The sequence below is a fragment of the Pinus tabuliformis genome, chromosome 9 (genome assembly GCF_031772625.1).
Source record: "Pinus tabuliformis cultivar Carrire ecotype Pingquan chromosome 9, CPIR1, whole genome shotgun sequence".
Classification (NCBI taxonomy): domain Eukaryota; kingdom Viridiplantae; phylum Streptophyta; class Pinopsida; order Pinales; family Pinaceae; genus Pinus; species Pinus tabuliformis.
The window spans coordinates 1855925713-1855949675 of NC_142307.1; the positions used below are offsets into that span (position 1 = coordinate 1855925713).

The window sequence follows — 23963 nt, forward strand, 5'->3', positions numbered from 1 at the left end:
TGTGAAACACTGGAGGAAGAGGATAAGCTTTCGGACAAAATGGCAGTTCTGCAGTGCAGCATGGTTGATGGACCTCTGCTAAGTTTGGCCCCGGTTGCGTTTGGAGCTAGTAGCCTGGAGTCTGTGCTGGAAGGTAAAGAAAGAGAGGAAGGCTCTCTAGATTTGTCTTACATTGATAAATCAGTTAATGAGCTTCACTGACCTACTGCGAGATTGTATGCGATGGGAAGATCCCTTGCTTCTTGAATGACGTTTGCGCTGAGTAATCTATTGTCATTGGGCTTTTGCTTTCAGAACTGAAGTGATTCACATTGTTTTCTTGAGATCTGCGGGGCCAAAAATGGCGAGTTCTCTAGCTCTATCCATATTCATTATTATTTGGGTTTGCAAATATTCCGCCACAGTCACAGGGCGACAGATTCCGTGGAGTAATCAGGGGCCAAAGGCCTGGAGCGTATTGTACAACAATTCTAATTATGGAAAGTTTAAACTTAACAATGGAGTCGGCCAAACCTCACATATGTGATAGAGAATTGATTCTTTGATCACATTTTGTGGTGGATGAAGTGGTGCAATAAAGATACAGAGGCAATTTTTTTGATAATAATAAAAAATGATTTTTAGATTTAAAAATCTAAAATCAATAATAAAATTTCTTTTCCTTCAAAAAAAAACTGGACAATTTCCATACCAATCATTTGTTGATCAATTCAATGGAGTTTTCCAAGAACTTGTAGAGTTGGAATCTCCTCTTCACATCAGCTGCATTACTGGAGCTCCAATACCACAGTAATGGCAGAAGTGTCCTCACACACACAATTCTATTAATCAAAAAAGAAATTACATAATAATTTTGCAAGAGTTTACACACACACACACCAACTCAATTGTAATCAGGAGAATGAGCTACATATAAGCTTAATTTCTTAACCTATTCTAGTTATGGACTACTTATTAAATTAACAAGTATCCATTTACAATAAATGCCATTCTAACCAATTTACTAACTCTACTCCTAAATTGGAGCCTAAGATATGACATTATTCTGGATGTCATATCTTTTACAACAATATTCTATTTCTAAGTGTCTCCAATATTTAATTAAATATTCTAAATAAATAAATATTCTATCCTAACTTTGTGAACTATGAATTTTGTACTTTGGATCATCTAACAAGTTCTTGATCATCTTTGCATGTTGATTATATGGTCAAGAGAGCACAAAGACATTTCTGGAAAATTGGGTGGTTGTGTTGGACAAATTGGTGAATGACGGAAGGCCTTTCAACTGGTCAGATCTGCTGGCTCTTTAGTTGAAAATCCATGTGACTAATTCCTGAAATCCGCCCAAAGATGAGCAAGCAAGATTCTACATGTTTGCACATTTACTTGATGCAATCTATGCCCAACATCAGTTCCTTGTCATGGGTTGGACATGGAAACCAAAAGAGTCTACCGTCAACATTTATTGCAAGTTGCTTTCATGATCTCGATGTACAAGTTGATCTTTGAGCAGGATCCACCTTGCATGTCCCAAGAAGCGATGGAGGCAATACTTAACATTGCATATTGGTATGCCTTACCCGGTGGCACCTTCATTAGGATGTTTGGTGGAGAGAAGCCTCTGAATGTTCTACCAAGGTATGCCATGGACAATTTGGTCATGCAAGAGGTCACATATCACCTCTCCACAGGGTTATCAACAGGATTGCACAAGAAGAAGAAGGCACCATGGCCCACCCTTCATTTATGGATCATATTGTACAAGATGAAGAGCTTGAAATATGTAGATGTCGAAGCTAAGGAGATATTGAAGTTCGATTTCAACACCAAAGACTTCAATCCGTATGATCCCCACGACATTTGAAAGAACCACTATGCGAAAGTGTACTATCCATGGATCCACAGGACATGTCATTGGGCAGAGGAGGACCCTTGGAGGTATTGTTACAAATAATCCAAGCTCAATGAAACAGTCAATATAGCCACAAAATGGAAATCTTCTCTATAGGAAGCAACACTACAGGAAGCAACAACAACAACAACAATAATAAGAAGCAAATCGATGGAGGACAAGGGTAAGAGGAAGATTGCCAAGAACCCAAAGGCTAAGAAAAGCTACAAGTTTAAAGAAGATCCTCTAATTGAGAAATAAATTTTGGCAGTGGAGGAAAAGAGGCAACAACAACTAAAGAGAGTAGAGCAAAGGAAGAGAGAAAAACAAAGGTTGGAGGAGGCAGATAGGAAGTCGCAGGAAACATAGAAGAAGTTGAAGAAAGAACAAGAGCTAAAAAGGATAGAGAGAGAAGAGAATCAAAAACAGGAAGAAGAAGAAGGGAAAGGCGCAATGACAGAGAAAACTGTGCCCATACATGTTGAGGAGTTAGAACAACTAGCAGTTGAAGAAGAGGGTGAGCAAATGCAAGACCGAGAAATTGTTTAGCTGATTGAGCAAATGACTAAAGTATCGAGCATGGAGTTGGGATAGGAGCCACAAGATCAAGATATCGACCTCATGCCGAGAGCACCTGAGGTCACCCCTTAGTCTCCACCACCTCCAGTATTAGAATCGGTCTCGAGCGAGCAAGGGGAGGTTGTTCTCCTTGATTATGATCTGATGACGGATTTGTACAATATATCATTTGACGAATTTTCCATAGAAGATTGTGCAAGAGCGAAGAAATAATTTTCTGGATGATCACGTGTCACCTGCATTTATGAAGGAAAGGGTGATAATGTTAGATGTCAGAAATCATCCAATTTCCATGGCCGATGCCATTATGGCTTATGAAGGAGCCACAAGCTCAAATGTAAAGTTCCTATTAGCAAAGAATGAACAGATGGAAAAGAACTTGCAAGCGACGAGGCAGAAGACAGAACAATCCATAGGTTCCAAAATGACAGAGATGAGGAAAGTGATACTTGCTGAAGTATCAGCTCTTGAGGTCACCATGCAGAAACTCTATGATAGATTTGTCACCGTGCATAAGGCAGTTGTCCATCTATACGTTTCAACAACTGAGCAAAAAGGTTGTCTAAACTCTCGAGGACATACATGTTGCTATCGCCCATGTGTAAGAATGGACAATGAGGTACAAGGAGCCCCACTTTACTTGCATAAGATGATGAAGCCGTACACAGAGCTAGACAAAACAAGGATCCAAATGTTGATCCATAACTATGATCAACTTGTCCCATTCGTCAACAACACATAGGTTTCATATACACAGCTATATAAGAGTTTGGAAGTCATGGTGAGAATGCACAGGATCCCGTCAATCAGTTCCCTCACTGAAGCTAAGCATAAGAACCAAGTCCGGCTAGAGGTCGACAGGTACATGGAGTATCTAAGGCGAGAGGCTACCATAAATGACTTGGAGCTGAGCGCAGAAAACATGCAGAAGTATATTGATGGTTCTATCATGGTCAAGATCATGCTGCAAATGCTTCAGGATCAGTTGGACAAAGGTTCCAAGACCTTATACCCCAAAGCTATGGAGGCAAGAGTTCGCTATCAAAAAGACACCATCAAGCAGTTTGGGGACACCATAGCACAATACCAAGCTTGGTATTAGTATGTCATCGAGAAGCATAAAGTGGAGGTTGCCTAGTTGGTCTTTCCCCAAACTTCTGAGTCATAACGTTTTGTCTTGTTAGGCTATCTCTAGCCTATTTTGTCTCACATGGGTACATGTGGAAAATGTATATTATTTGTAAATAAGTTGTAAGTGAAATTCCAGGTGTCATTAGTGGAATGTCAATAGTCACTATGTAATGTAATGAGTTATTTGTAAAGAAGTTGAAGAGTCATGAGGGTAGTAAAAAGAGTCACAAAGGGGAATTTCAAGGGTCACCCCACCCTTTGTTATATATAGAAACTCATACCTCATAGAACAAGCTTTTGGGAGCCAAGATTTTGGCTAGGTTTAGGCTTAGAGAAGGCTTGGGAATATTGTGACAAGCCTTGGCTTCTTCACAACGTAAAGTGATTATACTTCTTTGGAGGAGCAGGTGTTCTTGACTGTAATGTTTCACTATTGGGGCTAGTGGTTGTCAATGGTGTATGTATGGATGGAAATTTCACTTATAATAATAATAACTGAGCCAACATGATTTCATGCATATGTTGTTATTGTAGTTGGACTATTCTAGTTTATTTAGAAATGTATATTGTTTAACTTACACATTTTCTTATGAACTACTTTGTATGCAATTGTATGAATCTTGTTGAATGCGTGTTGTTGGATTAACCCGTCACTTTGGTTTGTGGACTATTCCACATTCTGACTTGTGATATCATTCTACTCGTGTGTTCTGTTGAAGCTGCATACTATTACATGATTATAAGGGGAACAATTCCTTTTCCCCTCCACGTGTTAGAACCCCCATACATCCCACTTGACTTACTGCAAGGTCACACACTTGCTTCCGACCAAATTCATCATACTTATCTTTGCGCACTACCATGGTTAAGGCACTACATTAGCACCCACTGCTGGGACTCCTACTCCAAACAGTTTAGGTCTAGTTGGGATTTCTTATCAGTGATATCCCCTTGAATGTTTGCGGGTCCAACATTGTCAACATTTATAGCACTAGGAGGACCAGATGACAAGTAGAGCCCTCAAAGTTTGTTTTGAATCTTTGCACATCATTCATGACTTACATCACAATCTCAACCCCGACATGTTTTTCTCACGCTCATGATTTCGATGTGCTGGTGGACGTTATAGATGACTTATCACAATTTAAATATGATGGTGAAAGAAAAACATCCCTGTTAATTCACAAAGTTTCCTTTTTGGGTTTTTGTGATAGGAATGAAGTCCCCCCGGATGACATTGCCTGTGGGTTGTTTGCTTACACGTTTGAAGGGTGCGTCAAGGAATGGTGTCACACATTGCCCACAGCCTCTATACACTCTTTCAAACACATGTTCTGAGAGTTAGGCTGTGATTTCATCTTTTATGACCATAACACGCTTAATCACAAAAATTTAAAATTACGAAAATCACCTAACAAATAAATTGCACACTTTTATGATCATTTATGTCATTACTGTTTTGAATTTCCAGAAGATGAAGTTGACTGGAAATTTATGACTGAAATATTTCAGTACCTTGTTCACATATTTGAGAATCCACATGAATCAGAATCTTTTGAACCCGTCACAACATTCCTCGGTGTTAGAGCTTCTAAATCTGAGATAGAAAAGGTTGCTGTCCCAAGTGACCCTCCGTCCCCTTCTCATCAAACAACTCTAAGTTTGCAGGACAAGGTGGGAGAAGTTGTGAACCGACTTGTTGAACTGTCACCATCTCCTCCTATCCCACATGCTCTGGATTTATGCATAGATTTGGAGTGTTAGCTTGACGGTTGTCACATGGTCTCATCTTCTCAACATTTGTCTGCTGGTTCCTTTGATCCTCCAGATTTTGGTATGTTGTGTTCATCCGTTCCAGAATTCACATGTAATGTTCATGAGGATCAAGTTTTGGATGGAGTTGGTGTTGAACAACCAACCCACGCTATCATTTTTGATGAGTATTTGTGGGAATATGAACAAGAAGTTGCGGTGAAGGATGACCTCCTTCTGTCCGCACCTCATTCGCTTTATCCTGACATCTTTTGTGATTCTGCCATTTCTGTTCCCTCTTGTGAAAATTCATCTTCAGATGTTTCCACTTCCGATCATTCACAGAATGCACAGGATGTCAGTTTGTCATTTGATTGCGGAGAGGACAAATATTTCTTCCCGAATCCACTCGATCTCTCATCTTTCATTTCTAGAAATTCAGAGGGTGAAAATATTTGTTTCTCATCAACCCCTCTTTATGATTCATCAGATCATGAGGATGCCATTTTTCATCTTGAATGTTCTGATCATGGTTGTCATAATCTATTCACTCATTCATTTGATCACGATTTTGATTCACCTACTGTTGATCTTTCTAAGTCACCGATCTTCGATGATCCATCTTCTGATGAAGTGGAAAATCCTCAAGTTGTCGAGGAACTTGAGCCCGAACTGATGGTTATGTCAGGTTCTCGTAGCTTTGAGGTCAGTTCCACTTCCGATCATAAATTTTTTAAATCTCCCCAGGCTCCTCATCACTCTCTTGTTCACATTGAAAATCAATCTAGTTCACAATTTTCGCATCCTCCACTAGAATCACACAATCCTGTTGATCATGCATTGGAGGATTCATACATAGCAAGCATTGTTGCGAAATAAAAATTTTCTTCTTTCTTCATGTTTGCTCGTTTGTCAAGTTCAAAGGAGTGTATATTCTTGTTGTTCATGCCCAATGTGAAGCATCACCATGATACATCTGCAAAGTTCCTTTAATGTGCTTTCATTTTTTTTTTGTGAACGCATTCAAACTTCGAACATTTTGGTTTGCATTTCTTTATCTTTCTTGTATATTGGTTTGCTTGAATATATTTCTCGTCAACCATGCCATCACCTACATGGGTTAACCAATGCGTCGGTGGCTACATTGGAAATATCACTTCATGTGAGTTGGCCCATGCTTTGCTTAGCTTAGGAGTAGGAGTGTTTACTTTCTTATTTTATTTTGCTTCATCTTCTTTCCTTTGATGTTTGTTGTTTTATGCACCCGTAGGATTAATTTCTGCTTGAAACCATGTTTGGATTCTTGAGACAAGCAAGGGTGAAATACAAGAGGACTTGTACAACTATCAAAATTGGTTATCTGTCTATTCCCTCTCTTTATGATGATCATGTGTTTCTTCTAGTCGATGATACCCTGATGGAAAACACGTTCCTTTGAGAGTGAGGCTTGGTGAAATCATGACACTTGCACTTTTAACTAGTACCACCTACTCTAATCGGTTTTCTATAATTCGACTAACCCTTGTCAACTAAGTCAAGTAGAGTAAGGAGAGGGGGGAAAACTTAACAAGTATGTCAAAGGTATATATATAAATATCCTTATATGAAGGGACAACCTCTTCTGCTCTCAATAAGTTGGGATCCCTCTTCTGCCTCATGAAATAAATAAGTGCCTATGCACAGTTCTTTGAAAATGAAAAAATGGAAGGAAAATAAAATAAAGGCGAAAGAAGAGAAAGACTTCCTACGCAGAGAGGTGAAGCAAGTAACTCCGTTGGGGTACTGTCCAGGCTTACTGGTAGCAGAGCAATTCTTGTGTTCCTGAAGTGACTCTATCAGGGTACTATCTAGGCCTGCTGGTAGTGGAGCAACACCATAGATGAAACTAAAAATATGACAATATATATTACTTGTGCATCAATATACCCCTCATCCCCAATCGAAACAACTCAGTTGAGTTGGCTTGGTATGTGTGTTGCCAATAAAGAGAATGGTAGGGACTACATCTTTAACTCAAGCTAGTGAAGAAGCTATGACGATCAAAGAATCGAACAATACTTCCGGAAGAGTTAGAATCGATTTACACGAGACAAGGTCCATATAGAGAGCTAGAGTTCTACCAATGTGTCGCTAATGTTGTAGCGGCTACAATCACCCTCCAAATTTTTTCCTATGCTTCGTTTTGGAGCCTCCCTCCTAAATCACAACAAATTATATCACACTGACCCAGGTACTTGTGCTTTAATTGAGCTTTGTCTTTTGCTTTATGGCTTGTGTTTCTTACATCCTTTACTGTCTAACCCACAAGCCAATCTATTGACTTGGTTTCAACCCCGTTCCAGGCTTTCATTAGTAAACTGCACAATCCTTGAGGGAAACCATCCTTGCTCTCGGGAATTGCGTAGTGCAAGCCAACAATGTGCCTTCAGATCTAGAATTACGTAGAACCAGCTGAAAACCAACCATTAGAAGGGAAATTGCGCACAACATGAGAGGCAGATAGGGCCACTCGACCCATAAATTGCGTAGAAGCTTTTCCCTTAGCAACTGTTCGATGCATGAGCTAGTGAGTTGCCAAGTTCTCCCCAAAACTATGCAAGCTCTCCAGGCAATGCATGACAAATTTTCTCGAAAAAAGAAAAAACGTGAAAAATAAAAAAAGAGAAAAAGCATCCCTAGAAAGTAGGGATATATTTTTAGCAGTCTGGAGGTGGCACTCGAGTTACTTTTGAAACTACCGCGAAGTATCATTTTTTCCTAGATTTTTGGCCTTCATGTCATAAACCCTAAATCTACAAAATCTATTTAGTGGACGCTGCCAAAGATCATTTGCACATTCGATCTTGGAGCTCTGAAATTCCCAAGGAGGCCAAGGAACCTACGACACAGTCGTTGCAACTTTTCTAGGTACGTCTTTACTTTCTAGTAATTTGTTGCTTTTTCTGTCGCTTTTGTTTGTTTGGCTTGTGAGAGTGTTTTTTTACCCATTTTATTGAATGACCACTAGTGTTTTGATTTGTTTTAGATTGTAGAAGTGTTCTTTTAAGTTTTGAATTTTCTCTCCCAAGTGTCGCATGTATTAGCCATTTTTTGCACTAACGATCACTGTTACAACGACTCCCTCCACATGCTTCATTATTCTTCAGTTTGATTGACTCCTACACTCATTTTATTTGCATGCATCATCATTCACCCAGATCTACTCCCATCATGATTCCCTCCTTCATATTTTCTTGTTTTCATGCTCCCATTAGGCAGATCTGGGCTTCCTTGGCCCAGATCTTGCTCCTCCCTAGCATGTGTTAGAGTTGGTCTTGTAAGTCCTCCGTCAGAGACCAAAACTCTTTTTGCATTTCATTTTTAGGTGTCTCGCTCAATTCAGTCAGTTGCATTTCGCTAGGGGCATGCCATAATCCGACGGAAAGACCTTGTTAGTCATTCCCCTCATGCTTTATCTTGCTGGCTTAGGTCTGTTGGTTGAATCAATTCTCAGGTCATTTACAGTGCTCTTTGATGTCTAGGTCAGCAAAAGAGTTATTTTAGTCACTAGGTCTAGGGTTCAGTCTTCAACAATGTCAAATAACGCCCACACGCCATGAGGATGTCTCCAATAAGTCTTCATTTCAGAATGTCCATTATCAATAAGGCTCGAGAATGATTCTTCTTCAAAACAGAGTTTTGAAGAAGAAATCGTCAAATTTGTTTTCTGTAAGAGAATATGTAATTTTTAAAAGCTTTCAAACATGCAATGTTTCAGGTGCAACCCTGGTCACCCTCTGCCAAGATCATATGCCAAACACCCCTGAAAAATTGATAAAGAGGGTCATCGTCAGTTCAAAAAAGTAACCACACTGGTTGGTTCGAAACGCGTCGACAAATGTTTTCTCATGTGATTTTCGCCGAAAAATATATAATAAATAAAAAAAGTAAAGCGGAAACAAGTAAAACAGAGTTCATTTCAAAATGAGAAAGTGCCAAAAGTTCAGCGGCATTGGCAGGAGAGTTTTTGTTGAAGTGCCTATTGACTATGTTGTGGAAATTAAGGATACAAAGTTCTTGTTGCACAAGTTTCCACTGCCTTCAAAGTCTGGTCGACTGCAGAAACTAGCTTCTGAAGCTCATGAATCCATGAATGACAATGTGTCCCTTAATGATATTCCAGGAGGTGCGGAGGCATTTGAGTTTTGTGCCAAGTTTGGCAATGGGATCATAGTCACTGAAAGTACCCAGAACATTGTTTCTACACGTTGTGCTGCAGACTGTCTTGAAATGATTGAAGGAATAGAGAAAGGAAACTTAACATTGAAATTGGATACCCTTCTCAATTCAAGCCTCCTTAATGGCTGGAAAGATTCTATCATTACATTGCATGCTACAAAGTCATTCTTGCTCTGGTCTGAAAATCTGAAGATTATTGGTTGATGCATTGATGCTGTAGCTTGGAAAGCATTGACAGATCCAGTAAATGTAGACTGGTCGTTTACTTATACAAGAACTTATATGATGCAAGATCAAAAATCTTTCAGAAGCATATTGAACCCTACATTGAATGAAATTCATAGCCAACATTATCACCTTGTACCTAAAGATTGGTGGGTTGAAAACATCATTGAAGTCACGACACATTGTGGAGGAAACAAAAGTCAATGTGAAAATTGAAATTGCTGGTGAAATTGCAGGCGCGACACATAGAATAGGTGGCGTGGCACACATGGGCTGCGTGACGCACTGGGCGCGACCATCCAGTGTAAAATTATATGGGCGCGACGCATCCAGGAGGCACGACGCATTGGGTCTCCTGTGTGGCGCATACTCTTAAAAGCCTGAAACTGCTAAGAATTGTTCCAAATGTGCGATTTTTCCAGGGATAATAGGCCTAAAGCATGTTACTGCAACCATAATCATGCCAACATCCTGTGGTATGGAGATGGCCGCATTACTGGAAACGATGTAGTTTAATTCTTCTCCTTTTCTCAGTTGTCAAGGCCTGAACTCAAACAGGTCTAGGCTATAGCAGATTCAAAACGTCAGGGCTTTCTTAGCTTCAAAGAGTTTGTCTTGGCAATGCAGATAATCTCTCTTTGTCAAACTGGAAATGAGATGATATTTTGAAGAATGCAGAACTAGAGAATATTAGCACCCCAGTCATGGAAGGATTGGAAGAACTGCTAACAGGAACAGATGGCAGGCACAAGCAATTTATTGGTTTACATCAAAAAACTCAAAGAAGATACCCATGACTCCGGTAACAGCAATAATTGATGGTCCGAAGAGGCTTTCTCGAGAGAATTGAAGCCATTGGAAGTCACTTATAGATACGATGATTTTGGCTCACCTACAATGACGGATAGTGACTTCGATACAAAACCGATGGTCATGTTGTTGGGTCAATATTCTACAGGGAAGACTACATTCATCAAAAATTTACTAGGAACTGGTTATCCAGGTTCTCATGTTGGATCAGAACCTACTACAGATCACTTTATTGTTGTCATGTTAGGTCCCGATGGAAGAAGTATACCTGGTAATACAATTGCAGCGCAAGCAGATAAGCCCTTTAGTGCACTGACCAGATTCGGCTCTGCATTTCTCTCAAACTTTGAGTGTTCACAAATGCCACTTCCTCTTTTGGATTATTTTACCTTTGTAGAGACACCAGGAGTTCTTGCTGGACAAAAGCAGAGAACTCAACGCAGCCATGACTTCACTAGTTTGACTTTGTGGTTTGGAGCAAAGTGTGATCTTATTCTTCTGTTTTTTGATCCTTACAAACTGGATATCAGTGATGAGTTTAAGCGTGTTATCGGATCTCTTTGTGGCCATGATGACAAGATAAGAGTGGTCCTCAAATAAAGCTGATCAAGTTGATACACAACACCTAACGAGGGTATATGGAGCTTTGATGTGGTCCCTAGGGAAAGTATTGAGTACTCCTAAAGTTACAAGGGTGTACATTGGTTCATTCAATGACAAACCTATAAATGAGGCTTCTTTAGGTTCAATGGGGAAAGAGCTTTTCGAGAAAGAGTAGGAGGATCTTTTAGTTGATTTGAAAGACATTCCTAGGAAAGCATGTGATCGTCGTATAAATGAATTTGTCAAGCGCGCTCGAGCAGCCAAGATTCATGCGTATATTATCAGTCATTTGAAGAAAGAGATGCCTGCTATGTTGGGCAAAGCTAAGGCGCAACAACGTCTCATTGAGAATCTGGAGGAAGAGTTTGCGAAGGTGCAAAAGGAGTACCACTTGCCAGTTGGTGATGTTCCGGATATTCAACATTACAAGGAAGTTTTAAGTGGATATCAGATTGATAAATTTGAGAAGCTCAAACCAAAGATGATTCAAGCAGTGGACGACATGCTGGGCATTAAAAGGCAAAATCTTCGGTCAAAGTTATTTTTATTAAGAATTAGTGTCTATGCAAACAACAAAAAGAAAGCGAACGGTTAAAGACCGAATGCTCAAATTTAAAACGTATGGACGCGTGTTTCTCCTGAGCCACGTGGTCATCTCCATATCAGGCACGTGAAGGCTGCTCTTGTAAACCAATACTTTGCTCATGAGGAATAAAGAGCGCATAATCATACGCTTTGAAAGACACGAATCCTGCTAAAGAGACTTATGAACGTGCTGAGAATATTTTAAATGAGCTGGATACACGCGGTATCAAGGGAGAAGGACTCACATATAACGTAGTTAATGGGGAGGGCTGATAAACTGATCTCTGAGGGAAATTCCTATGTAGATGACACACACCAAGAGCAGATGCAGAAAAATAGGAAGCGAGTTGCTTAGTTTGTCTTCAGCCACGATTTCATGGGACCCATGCTACAATTTTGCCTTTTTAATTGGTCATCATAGGAATTAAAATGTAACGCTGCTCCTTGGACAAACAATTGTCTCTTCAGTTTCAGTTCGTTAATGATGATTAAACGACTCCCTATCTTCATCGATTCGTTTTCCCACTTCTGAGTTTATTTGTGGTATTGAAAATCATTTGTAAAAGGTTGGAGTTTCGGGAATAGCGTGGAGAAAAACCCAGCACTTTCATTGTACAGTTTTGGCTTGGAAATTAATAGAATGATGCAACTCTGATTCATGAGATCCCTGTGGTGTGAGTTTAGCAAATGTGTTTTTCTTTCTCTGTTTCATATGTATTTTGTTATGTTTACCATCCATTCATAATCATTTCTGGTTGAATGATTTTAAGTAGAAGAGGTAGAATTCAGTTTATGCTCTGCCTTGTAAAGCATTCATATTTTGTATATCTTCTTCTGTCTGAAAAGGATTCATGTGTATGCCCTTTTTAGCTTTTCTCAACAGTCTTTCCACTCCATTTTATTTAAATCTGATTGCTAAACCTCTTGCTTATCTTGCCTCACGAAATATCCTGTGTCTTTGATTTAATTTCCCAGCTCATGCGGTCCTTTGGTCCCACACAGCCCGGAAAATTCAGTCATTCAAAAAATTTCCTTTTTCCATATCTATTTACTAGCCTAAAATCAGTATTCAGTTTAAGTCATCTCAGACCATATTGCTTATTCCTCACTGAGCGTGACTCGGAGAGAGCCCTCTCCTGTTCTGGTAGGGCTAGCTACCAGACTGAGCGTGGTTTGTGGTTACCCTGAATTTTGCCTTCTTTCAGCCTAAGGCAGATTTAGGCTCTAACATAGTGGCGACTCCACTGGGGACGAAAATGGTTTGCTTGTAGATTGTTTTGCCCCAGTACATATCTCAAGTTCAGATCTGATGTTTGATGGTGGACAACGATCAGACATAAGAAGGCTGAAATCATTCACCTAGCGACTCCATTCACTGAAGAATCCAGCAATCAGTGCTTCATGGTGACTCCACTGCAGAGAGATCAGTAGCTTTGAGATTGTCAAGATGGAACGGGCTGCAAGAATATATGCTCCTATGAGCCGAGAGCACATTCCAGGCTTTCCAAATAAGATTCCGAAGGTAGATTGGTCAAGGAATTTGCCTACGTTTAAAGATGATGGTAGGAAGGATGTTGCTTTACATCTAGTTAGCTTTCACATGCATATTCGCAAGTTGAAAGTTGATTTTCCTGAAGATTGCTTGATGAAGATATTCCTGGCCACTCTGGAAGGTGAAGCTCAATCTTGGTATGAAAGTTTGCCGCCTGCTTGTATTTACTGTTTAAGGGATTTTAATGCCATTTTCTTTGAGAAGTATAAAGAAACTTATCCATCATTGAATTTAGTTCATGACTGTTGCAAGCATGCTTATGGTTTTATTGAAAGCCTTGCCAAATATTATGAGGATGATAATTTCATGGATGAAGAGATCATGGAAGCCCTGTATGAAAATCCATTTCAGCAGCAAAAAGACGATCATGAAAATTTGCAGCAGGATTAAGATCTTAGTACGGTGGAAGATGAAGGAATTTTGCATCCTGATAGTCAACAGGAATTACATGAAATGGATCAGCAGTATGAGGAAAATTTGTACACTCCTTCACTTGAAATTAATGAAGACAATCACTGTTTGAGCAAGAGAAAACAAAAAGTATTATCTCCTCTGTCTGAAGACGAGATAGATCAACTCTTGAATGGTCATGTTCCAGCTCAAGTTAACGCAGATCTGCAGTGTGCACATGGTCAAGAAGGTGATGGTGAATCTTCTTCCTCTTTCGAAAATGATGACAGTCCTATAAGCAGCTTTATAGATCAGCAGGTTGAAGATTTCCATATGGCTGAAAGTGATGAAAGAGAAAGTGTCGTTTCAGATCTGTCCATAGAAGAAGACAGCATGCAGAGAAGTCAAGTGTCAAATTTAGAATGTGATAATGTTAAGACAGCCATTTCAGATGTAGATTCAGATTATGATGACCAAGAAAACCTTGTACTAAGTCCCATGAAGGAGAACCCTGCTGCTGAAATCATCTGGAATGAAGAAGACAGAGTTATGGATCCAAATGTTCTCATGCCATCAGAACAAAGCCTTTATATAGAGGAAATCCAGTCAGCTCATGCACAACAAGATGAGATCTTTGCTCAAGTAAGTGAAAAAGTCCCTCTGGATGAATTTATGGTAGATGATAGAACTGTTAGTGTTGGGTTTCAAGAATCATCTGAAGTTTATTTTCTCATGATTGATGAAAGTGATGAATGTAATGAGAATCTGGCTGTCATATCATATGAAGATGATCTACAATATATTCAGACTTCAACAGACCAGACCATTCAGGATTCCCTTTCAGATTCTTCCTCATATGTCTCATGTTTTGAAATGTTCTTTGAGAAGGAAATCTGTTCAGCTACTTGTTTAGAATTTTTTGAGGACCAGGAACATACTAAAGTACATTATGAAACAAGAGAAAAAGACACCTTGTTTCTTCAACAGGAGGTAAATCTTCATGTTTTTCAGGATCCAATGGTAGATTTGTTGCAGTCAGTTGTGAAGGTGATTATTGTAGTATTCAATGATGAAGGAGATCACGGTCAATCATGTTTTTGGATGCCTAGTTACCAGTATCTGTTGTTGACCAGAAGATCTGATAAGGAAAATCAATCAAGAAGGCATCTACTTGATTGGTTGCATTGGCATTATGATATAGTTTGATCACGTTTTGTCTCGTCAGAAACTCAGGTGGTCATGTAAAACCACCAAGCTTTAAGTTCTAAGTTCAGGTCTTAGTCATTTTGAGTTAGTTTGTTAAAGTCAAGTTTTTTAGTCATTTCAGCAGTCATTTCAGTTTAAAGTTGAGTTAGTTTGAGTCAAAGTCTTGTGTTGTTTGTCGAAATAATGGACTCCATAGCCCAATGGACGAAGGCACTGTCTAGCTCTTCTAGAGATCTACCGTTCTTGGCACCTCCAAGGAGCTACCATCCCCATTAGAGCCAATGTTAGAGTGGGTCTTGTCAGTCCTCCGTCAGAGATCAAAACTATTTTTAGGTGTCTCGCTCAATTCACTCAGTTGCATTTTGCTAGGGGCATGCCATAATACGACGGAAAGACCTTGTTATTCATTCCCCTCATGCTTTATCCTATTGGCTTAGGTCTGTTGGTCGAATCAATTCTCAGGTCATTTACAGTCCTGTTTGATGTCTAGGTCAGCAAAAGAGTTATTTTAGTCACTAGGTCTAGGGTTCGGTCTTCAACAATGTCAAATAACGCCCACAGGCCATGAGGATGTCTCCAATAAGTCTTCATTTCAGAATGTCCATTATTAATAAGGCTCAAGAATGATTCTTCTTCAAAACAGAGTTTTGAAGAAGAAATCATCAAATTTGTTTTCTGTAAGAGAATATGTAATTTTTAAAATCTTTCAAACATGCAATGTTTCAGGCTCAGCCCTGGTCACCCTCTGCCAAGATCATATGCCAAACACCCCTGCAAAATTGATAAAGAGGGTCATCGTCAGTTCAAAAAAGTCAAGCAGAAACAAGTAAAATATAGTTCATTTCAAAATGAGAAAGTGCCAAAAGTTCTGCGGCATTGGCAGGATAGTTTCTGTTGAAGTGCCTATTGACTATGTTGTGGAAAATAAGGATACAAAGTTCTTGTTGCACAAGTTTCCACTGCCTTCAAATTCTGGTCGACTGCAGAAACTAGTTGTTGAAGCTCATGAATCCATGAATGACAATGTGTCCCTTAATGATATTCCAGGAGGTGCAGAGGCATTTGAGTTTTGTGCCAAGTTTGGCTATGGGATCATAGTCACTGTAAGTGCCCAGAACATCGTGTCTACACATTGTGCTGCAGACTATCTTGAAATGATTGAAGGAATAGAGAAAGGAAACTTAACATTGAAATTGGATACCTTTCTCAATTCAAGCCTCCTTAATGGCTGGAAAGATTCTATCATTACATTGCATACTACAAAGTCATTCTTGCTTTGGTCTGAAAATCTGAAGATTATTGGTCGATGCATTGATGTTGTAGCTTGGAAAGCATTGACAGATCCAGTAAATGTAGACTGGTCGTTTACTTATACAAGAACTTATATGATGCAAGATCAAAAATCTTTCAGAAGCATATTGAACCCTACATTGAATGAAATTCATAGCTAGCATTATCACCTTGTACCTAAAGATTGGTGGGTTGAAGACATCATTGAAGTCACGACACTTTGTGGAGGAAACAAAAGTCAATGTGAAAATTGAAATTGCTGGTGAAATTGCAGGCGCGACGCATAGAATAGGTGGCGCGACGCACATGGGCTGTGTGGTGCACATGGGCTGCGCGGCGCACTAGGCACGACCATCCAGTGTAAAATTATATGGGCATGGCACATCCAGGAGGCACGACGCATTGGGTCTCCTGCGCGGCGCATACTCTTAAAAGATTGAAACTGCTAAGAATTGTTCCAAATGTGCGATTTTGCCAGGGATAACAGGCCTAAAGCATGTTACTGCAACCATAATCATGCCAACATCCTGTGGTATGGAGATGGCCGCATTACTGGAAACGATGCAGTTTAATTCTTCTCCTTTTCTCAGTTGTCAAGGCCTGAACTCAAACAGGTTTGGGCTGTAGCAGATTCAAAACGTCAGGGCTTTCTTAGCTTCAAAGAGTTTGTCCTGGCAATGCAAATAATCTCTCTTTGTCAAACTGGAAATGAGATGATATTTTGAAGAATGCAGAACTAGAGAATATTAGCACCCCAGTCATGGAAGGATTGGATGAACTGCTAACAGGAACAGATGGCAGGCACAAGCAGTTTATTGATTTACATAAAAAAACTCAAAGAAGATACCCATGACTCCGGTAATAGCAATAATTGATGGTCCAAAGAGGCTTTATCGAGAGAAATTGAAGCCAATGGAAGTCACTTATAGATACGATGATTTTGGCTCACCTACAATGATGGATAGTGACTTCGATACAAAAACGATGGTCATGCTGTTGGGTCAATATTCTACAGGGAAGACTACATTCATCAAACATTTACTAGGAACTGGTTATCCAGGTTCTCATGTTGGACCAGAACCTACTAAAGATCACTTTATTGTTGTCATGTTAGGTCCCGATGGAAGAAGTATACCTGGTAATACAATTGCAGCGCAAGTAGATAAGCCCTTTAGTGCACTGACCAGATTTGACTCTGCATTTCTCTCAAAATTTGAGTGTTCACAAATGCCACTTCCTCTTTTGGATTACTTTACCTTAGTAGAGACACCAGGAGTTCTTGCTGGACAAAAGCAGAGAACTCAACGCAGCTATGACTTCACTAGTGTGACTTCGTGGTTTGCAGCAAAGTGTGATCTTATTCTTCTGTTTTTTGATCCTTACAAACTGGATATCAGTGATGAGTTTAAGCGTGTTATTGGATCTCTTCGTGGCCATGATGACAAGATAAGAGTGGTCCTCAAATAAAGCTGATCAAGTTGATACACAACACCTAACGAGGATATATGGAGCTTTGATGTGGTCCCTAGGGAAAGTATTGAGTACTCCTGAAGTTACAAGGGTGTACATTGGTTCATTCAATGACAAAACTATAAATGAGGTTGCCTTAGGTTCAATGGGGAAAGAGCTTTTCGAGAAAGAGCAGGAGGATCTTTTAGTTGATTTGAAAGACATTCCTAGGAAAGCATGTGATCGTCGTATGAATGAATTTGTCAAGCGCGCTCGAGCAGCTAATATTCATGCGTATATTATCAGTCATTTGAAGAAAGAGATGCTTGCTATGTTGGGCAAAGCTAAGGCACAACAACGTCTCATTGAGAATTTGGAGGAAGAGTTTGCGAAGGTGCAAAAGGAGTACCACTTGCCAGTTGTTGATGTTCCAGATATTCAACATTACAAGGAAGTTTTAAGTGGATATCAGATTGATAAATGTGAGAAGCTCAAACCAAAGATGATTCAAGCAATGGACGACATGCTGGACATTAAAAGGCAAAATCTTCGGTCAAAGTTATTTTTATTAAGAATTTGTGTCTATGCAAACAACAAAAAGAAAGTGAATGGTCAAAGACCGAACGCTCAAATTTAAAACGTATGGACGCGTGTTTCTCCTGAGCCATGTGGTCATCTCCATATCAAGCACGCGAACGCTGCTCTTGTAAATCAGTACTTTGCTCATGAGGAATAAAGAGCACATAGTCATATGCTTTGAAAGACATGAATCCTGCTAAAGAGAGTTATGAACGTGCTGAGAATATTTTAAATGAGTTGGATACACGCGGCATCAAGGGAGAAGGAATCACATATAACATAGTTAATGGGGAGGGCTGAGAAACTGATCTTTGAGGGAAAGTCCTATGTAGATGACACACACCAAGAGTAGATGCAGAAAAATAGGAAGCGGGTTGCTTAGTTTTTCTTCAGCCACGATTTCATGTGACCCATGCTACAGTTTTGCCTTTTTAATTGGTCATCATAGGAATTAAAATGTAACGCTGCTCCTTGGACAAACGATTGTCTCTTCAGTTTCAGTTCGTTAATGATGATTAAATGACTCCATATCTTCATCGATTCGTTTTCCCACTTTTGTGTTTATTTATGGTATTGAAAATCATTTGTAAAAGGTTGGAGTTTCCAGGAATACCGTGGAGAAAAACCCAACACTTTCATTGTACAGTTTTGGCTTGGAAATTAATAGAATGATGCAGCTCTGATTCATGAGATCCCTATGGTGTGAGTTTAGCAAATGTGTTTTTCTTTCTATGTTTCATATGTATTTTTTTATGTTTACCATCCATTCATAATCATTTCTGGTTGAATGATTTTAAGTAGAAGAGGTAGAATTCAGTTTATGCTCTGCCTTGTAAAGCATTCATATTTTGTATATCTTCTTCTGTCTGAAAAGGATTCATGTGTATACCCTTTTTAGCTTTTCTCAATAGTGTTTCCACTCCATTTTATTTAAATCTGATTGCTAAACCTCCCGCCTATCTTGCCTCACGAAATATCCTGTGTCTTTGATTTAATTTCCCAGCTCATGCGGTCCTTTGGTCCCACACAGCTCGGAAAATTCAGTCATTCAAAAAATCGCCTTTTTCCATATCTATTTACTAGCCTAAAATCAGTATTCAGTTTAAGTCATCTCAGACCATATTGCTTATTCCTCACTGAGCGTGACTTGGAGAGAGCCCTCTCCTGTTCTGGTAGGGCTAGCTACCAGACTGAGCGTGGTTTGTGGTTACCCTGAATTTTGCCTTCTTTCAGCCTAAGGCAGATTTAGGCTCTAGCAGCATGCACTGTGCATTTTTGGATCTCAAGGCTCTATAAATTGTGCAGAGGCCACCAAGCCCTGGCTCTAACTACGCAGTTCCAGGAGCCAACTCCAAGCCTTGGACACTAAGACTGTGCAATGTGCAGTCTCTCCTGGCATGTGCCTAAACTGAACCATGCATTGTGCAGTTCCAGTCAGTAATGCCTCCCCAATAACTGCTAGGACTACGCAATGCGTAGTTCCAGCTGGCAACCAATTACCTATGTGAGCCAAGATTACGAAATCCTTCCCAAAATTTGCCCAGTTTGTTGCTTGGTCTATTCTTGAATGCTTTTGGTTTCAAGCTAACATTTTCATGCTGTGAGTGTCCTCTCTGTCTCTAGGTACAACAATTGTTGAGAAAATTTCTAGCAGTTATAGTTAACATGATTTCCAAGAGAGTTGCATTAAAGGATACTGTCGAGAGTTTCACTAGGGAATAATTTGAGCAGGTGTTAGTGAATTTTCCAGTTTATGCAGGCAATCATCTATTCATTGAGAAGGGAATGAATTTAACATGGCAAGAGATCATGGATATCTTTGTAGGGGACTTCAAGGAATATCTAGAGGATCGATAGGTTTATATTAGTGTCCACTGGTCAGGCTTACATAAGGTTGCATGTAGGTACCCTGCTTTCCCATGTGTGGACATCATCCACTGGATTGTCTCACACATAGATCCCGAGACTATGGCTTTGAGTAGTTCCAGTGGGATACAACGAACTAACTCCAGGGTAGTGTTATAGACATTTTTGTGCCTTACAGCTATAAGCATGAAATGTCCATAATTCAAGGGATCCAAAGTCCCTAAAGATGTTGTTACAGCTCCTAAAGGAACAAGGTCAACCAATGACAGCTTCTCCCAGAAGTTCTCCACCAAAAACCACTCAGAAATAGTCAATTCAAGATCAATTCAGAGGCTCCACTAGCTGCTTGCGTTGAAATGCAGAAGCTACACTGGCTAGGTGCACTGCAACGCAGGTAGAAGCACTACCAGGGTGCGCTGAGCAGGAAATGACAAATGGCAAGCTCATTCAACGAGGTGGAAAGACCCTGGAAGCTTCTAGAGTCTTCTCCAATGACACTTGCCTCAATGAATTCGACTAGTGATGAGTAAGAGGCTCTCAACCTCCAAGTGGAAGCAAGAACTGACAGAGAGAAGCCACAAGTTGAAACATAAGCTGACTCATCCTCTCTGCTTACATCTATATATGGATCTCTCACCCAGAGGTTCAGGAGGCTGGAATTTTGTACTTTGCAGAGAATTGCTGTTGGTTTGAGATTGAGATTAGTACATTGGGTGATTTATGCTTTGTTGGAGGAGAGGAAGGGATTCCTTTGCTGGGAGGTAGGTGCTGGATTGGAACTCACTTGGTTGTATCTCCTCCTGGACTTTCTTATTTTATCAATAAAATATTTGAGTTTCTCCTACATGTTGTGTACCAATGATGTTTTGTTATGCTTACATGTTTAGCTTAATCTGATCTTGAGCTTTTTATGAATGTATATCTGTATCTTTGTGTAGTTTCTCTCTCTTGTGATCTTGTAGGAATTCGGCAAAGCTGGGCCGGTGAAGGAGCAAGAAGCTAGGAGCTACTGAAGAGAGGAGTGATTTGGATCGACAAACTAGCGGAAGACACAGTTTAGTTAGATCCTTCTTCCTCATTTACATTTCATAAAGAAGAATACTCAATTAGTTTACCTTGTTTGTTGCTAAGGCACTATCACACCTTAGAGTGGGATAGGGGCATTCCGAATTGGATACTTTTCCCAACAACAAATTGGCGACTCCGCTGGGGAGAGTATATTGTTAGTTTATTTGTGTTTCTATTGTTGTTCTTCTCATAAACTCAGGAGTGCCGAATCGAAATGCATTTTCCATTTTCAAATGCAAAGTAGAGATCTGCCACTCTAGTCCACTCACTGGGCCTGTTTTTATGATCTGAACAAACTGATCCATAAGTGCTCTAACAGCCCTTTGTGATAGATCTTAGTCCTCCTTTAAATCATCCTCCTAATTGTACCTAATTGATAGCTTTTATCCGGCCAAAAACTGTAGATTTAACTGCAAACCATGACCTAGAACCCAGAGACATTTCTCGTTTCTGCTTCAGCGCAGAATCTGTGAAGAGGTTCTGCATTTCAACGCAGGTCCTGTGAAGGATACCTGCGCTGAAGTTCAGTTTCTCTGTGCTGAGGGTGCGCTGATCAGCCTTTGCCTTGTGCAGCTGTGGTTCCCTGCTTCCTTTTGCTCAGTTTTATCTCTGTTTTTTGCAGCCTGTTATCAGTCAATGTACCTATCTGAAACCCCTTTTCTCTGTCTCAATTCTGCCTCAGTTGTATAAAGAAACTGTATTTGTTCTTTGTGTATTTGTTACATCATTTGCAGTTTCCCATTACAAAAGTAAACTAGTCATACTGTCGCCCTTAGATCTAGACCTGTCGTAAGTGTCGTTTTGATCTTAGAAGTGAGTTTGTTTGCTGTTCACAGTTGATTGAGCTTTTACTTTTGTCGTTTGGTTTGAATTTATGTATTTCTAGTGTCAAAACAAGTAAATCATAAAGTGTCGTAATCGTCTTTTTGATTTCGAAAAAGGAGCTTGTTTATGTTTTCACTTGAAATCGAATTCAAATTTGTACAACAACTTTCTTTTTAGGCATCAATATTAAGAAAGAGAAAACAAATACATGCATATGTGCATTTGCATATTGATAGTTTGTATGTTGATTTAGGAAAAGTGCATTACAGTGTGCTCTATGCTCTTTGAGAAAAGTTTGTGTCTTCCTTTTCCCCTTGTAGCTAGGATTTTCATTGTTGAAAAGATATAAAAGCTTGCTTATCATCTTTAGAATGCATTTAGGAATTGTATCATACATCTCGTGGTGATCCAAAAAGGCAAACTTCTAAGAAAGATCAACCTAAAATAAATTGAATGAACTTAACAACGCTTTGTAACTTAACGCACAACATAAAGGTCTAGGCTAGAGACGTGTTCCGGCGTCGTAAAACCTGGTGACTGTCGATCTCGCTGATGGTTGGGTGATTCCTCCTGAGAGACGATAGCGCCAGTACGGATTGTGCTCCCACGTACCGTCGAGTATATATTGGGAGACCCCTATAGGAATAAAGCCTTTATCCTTAGGAAGCCGTGTCGGCCACCCTATTGATCACAATGCACTGAACACAGCATTCGGAAAGATTGACCGCCCGTACCTTAAAAAGTATTCTGCGGTTTTGCGAAAAGTTTGGCACACCCTCTACCTAGAACTCCAGAGCACTTCCTTTTGGACTTTTTCAGACTCTATAACAGAAAAAGTCCATCCGAGCATTTGTCACTTCGGGCTCGTTAAAACATCGAAGGAGACTAGAGTCATCTTTAGCTTTTTCTCGACTCTTTAAAATTGAAAAAGCAAGTTGTGTCTAAGCATCGTTAAAATTTATTTTAAACGGAACAATCACCCCTTTTTCCTGCGTTGATCTTTAGGTTGAGAAAATGGAACCCACCAACCAAGGAATTCCCCTTGGTGGAAATCCTAGTCCCTTCTCCTCTTGGGGAGATGTTGGTGTGCCCCATATGGCCACATTGTCGCTTCCAGGACTGACAATTGGCTTGCCGGTCTGGCTCTTCTCAACCAATGTCGTTCAGAACACCACTATTCCTGAACAGTCGAATCAATAGTTAGACCAGTCCAGAGTTGCCCACCAGCCTTCTACTTCCTCTAATTCTTCCTCTCCTCCTTCCTCTTCGCTTGACGGAACTGGTAAAACAAAAAACCAAGTTCCTAAGGAGAAGAAGGAAAAGAAGAAGAAAGAGAAGAAGAAGAAGGAGCCAAAAGCGACTGGGGGCAAACAAGTGTCGTCTGACAAAAATCCACACACAGCACTGACTAGGCCTAAATCGCCATGTGTCATATGCAAGGGAGACCACTTCCACAGAGATTGTCCCTGCATCCCTCGGATACTAAGGGACTGGTCTCCCCGTTTGCACAATCCGGTGGCATCAACCTCTGATAGCCATGTTGAATGCATACCGTCAACTAGCGAAAGTGAAGTCCTTGGACAAAAAGGGAGAACTAGATCTCCCTGTAGACTGTGCGAAGGCAACCATGCCATCCACCGTTGTCCCTTCTTAGACGAAGCGAAAAGGGTTTTGGATGATCGTCCGGTTTCACTGTTACGACTTCCTCCTGGATATAAAAAACTCTTGCCGAGTCCTTCGTTAGTTGAAAATCCAGCTGGCCCGCTCAAGTGGTCGGCTGAAGTGCCGGTCATTGAAGATGAACCAGCTAAATCCATACCCGACGAAAGTCAAAAGGTCGAGGTGGCAGTTGACCCGGTCTTGCCTTCAGAGGATTTATCTTCGAATGATACAATCACTGAAGAGGATAAAGATGACACCATCCAAATTCTCTTCATCAAC

At 40.1% G+C, this 23963-nt stretch overlaps 3 pseudogenes; all 3 read left to right on the forward strand.

Annotated features, from left to right (window-relative positions):
- Positions 1-10204: 10204 nt before the first annotated feature.
- Positions 10205-11807, forward strand: LOC149156275 (EH domain-containing protein 1 pseudogene; annotated as a pseudogene).
- A 5277-nt stretch (positions 11808-17084) lies between these two features.
- Positions 17085-17702, forward strand: LOC149156276 (EH domain-containing protein 1 pseudogene; annotated as a pseudogene).
- LOC149156277 (EH domain-containing protein 1 pseudogene) lies at positions 17511-18321 on the forward strand (annotated as a pseudogene).
- Positions 18322-23963: the final 5642 nt, after the last annotated feature.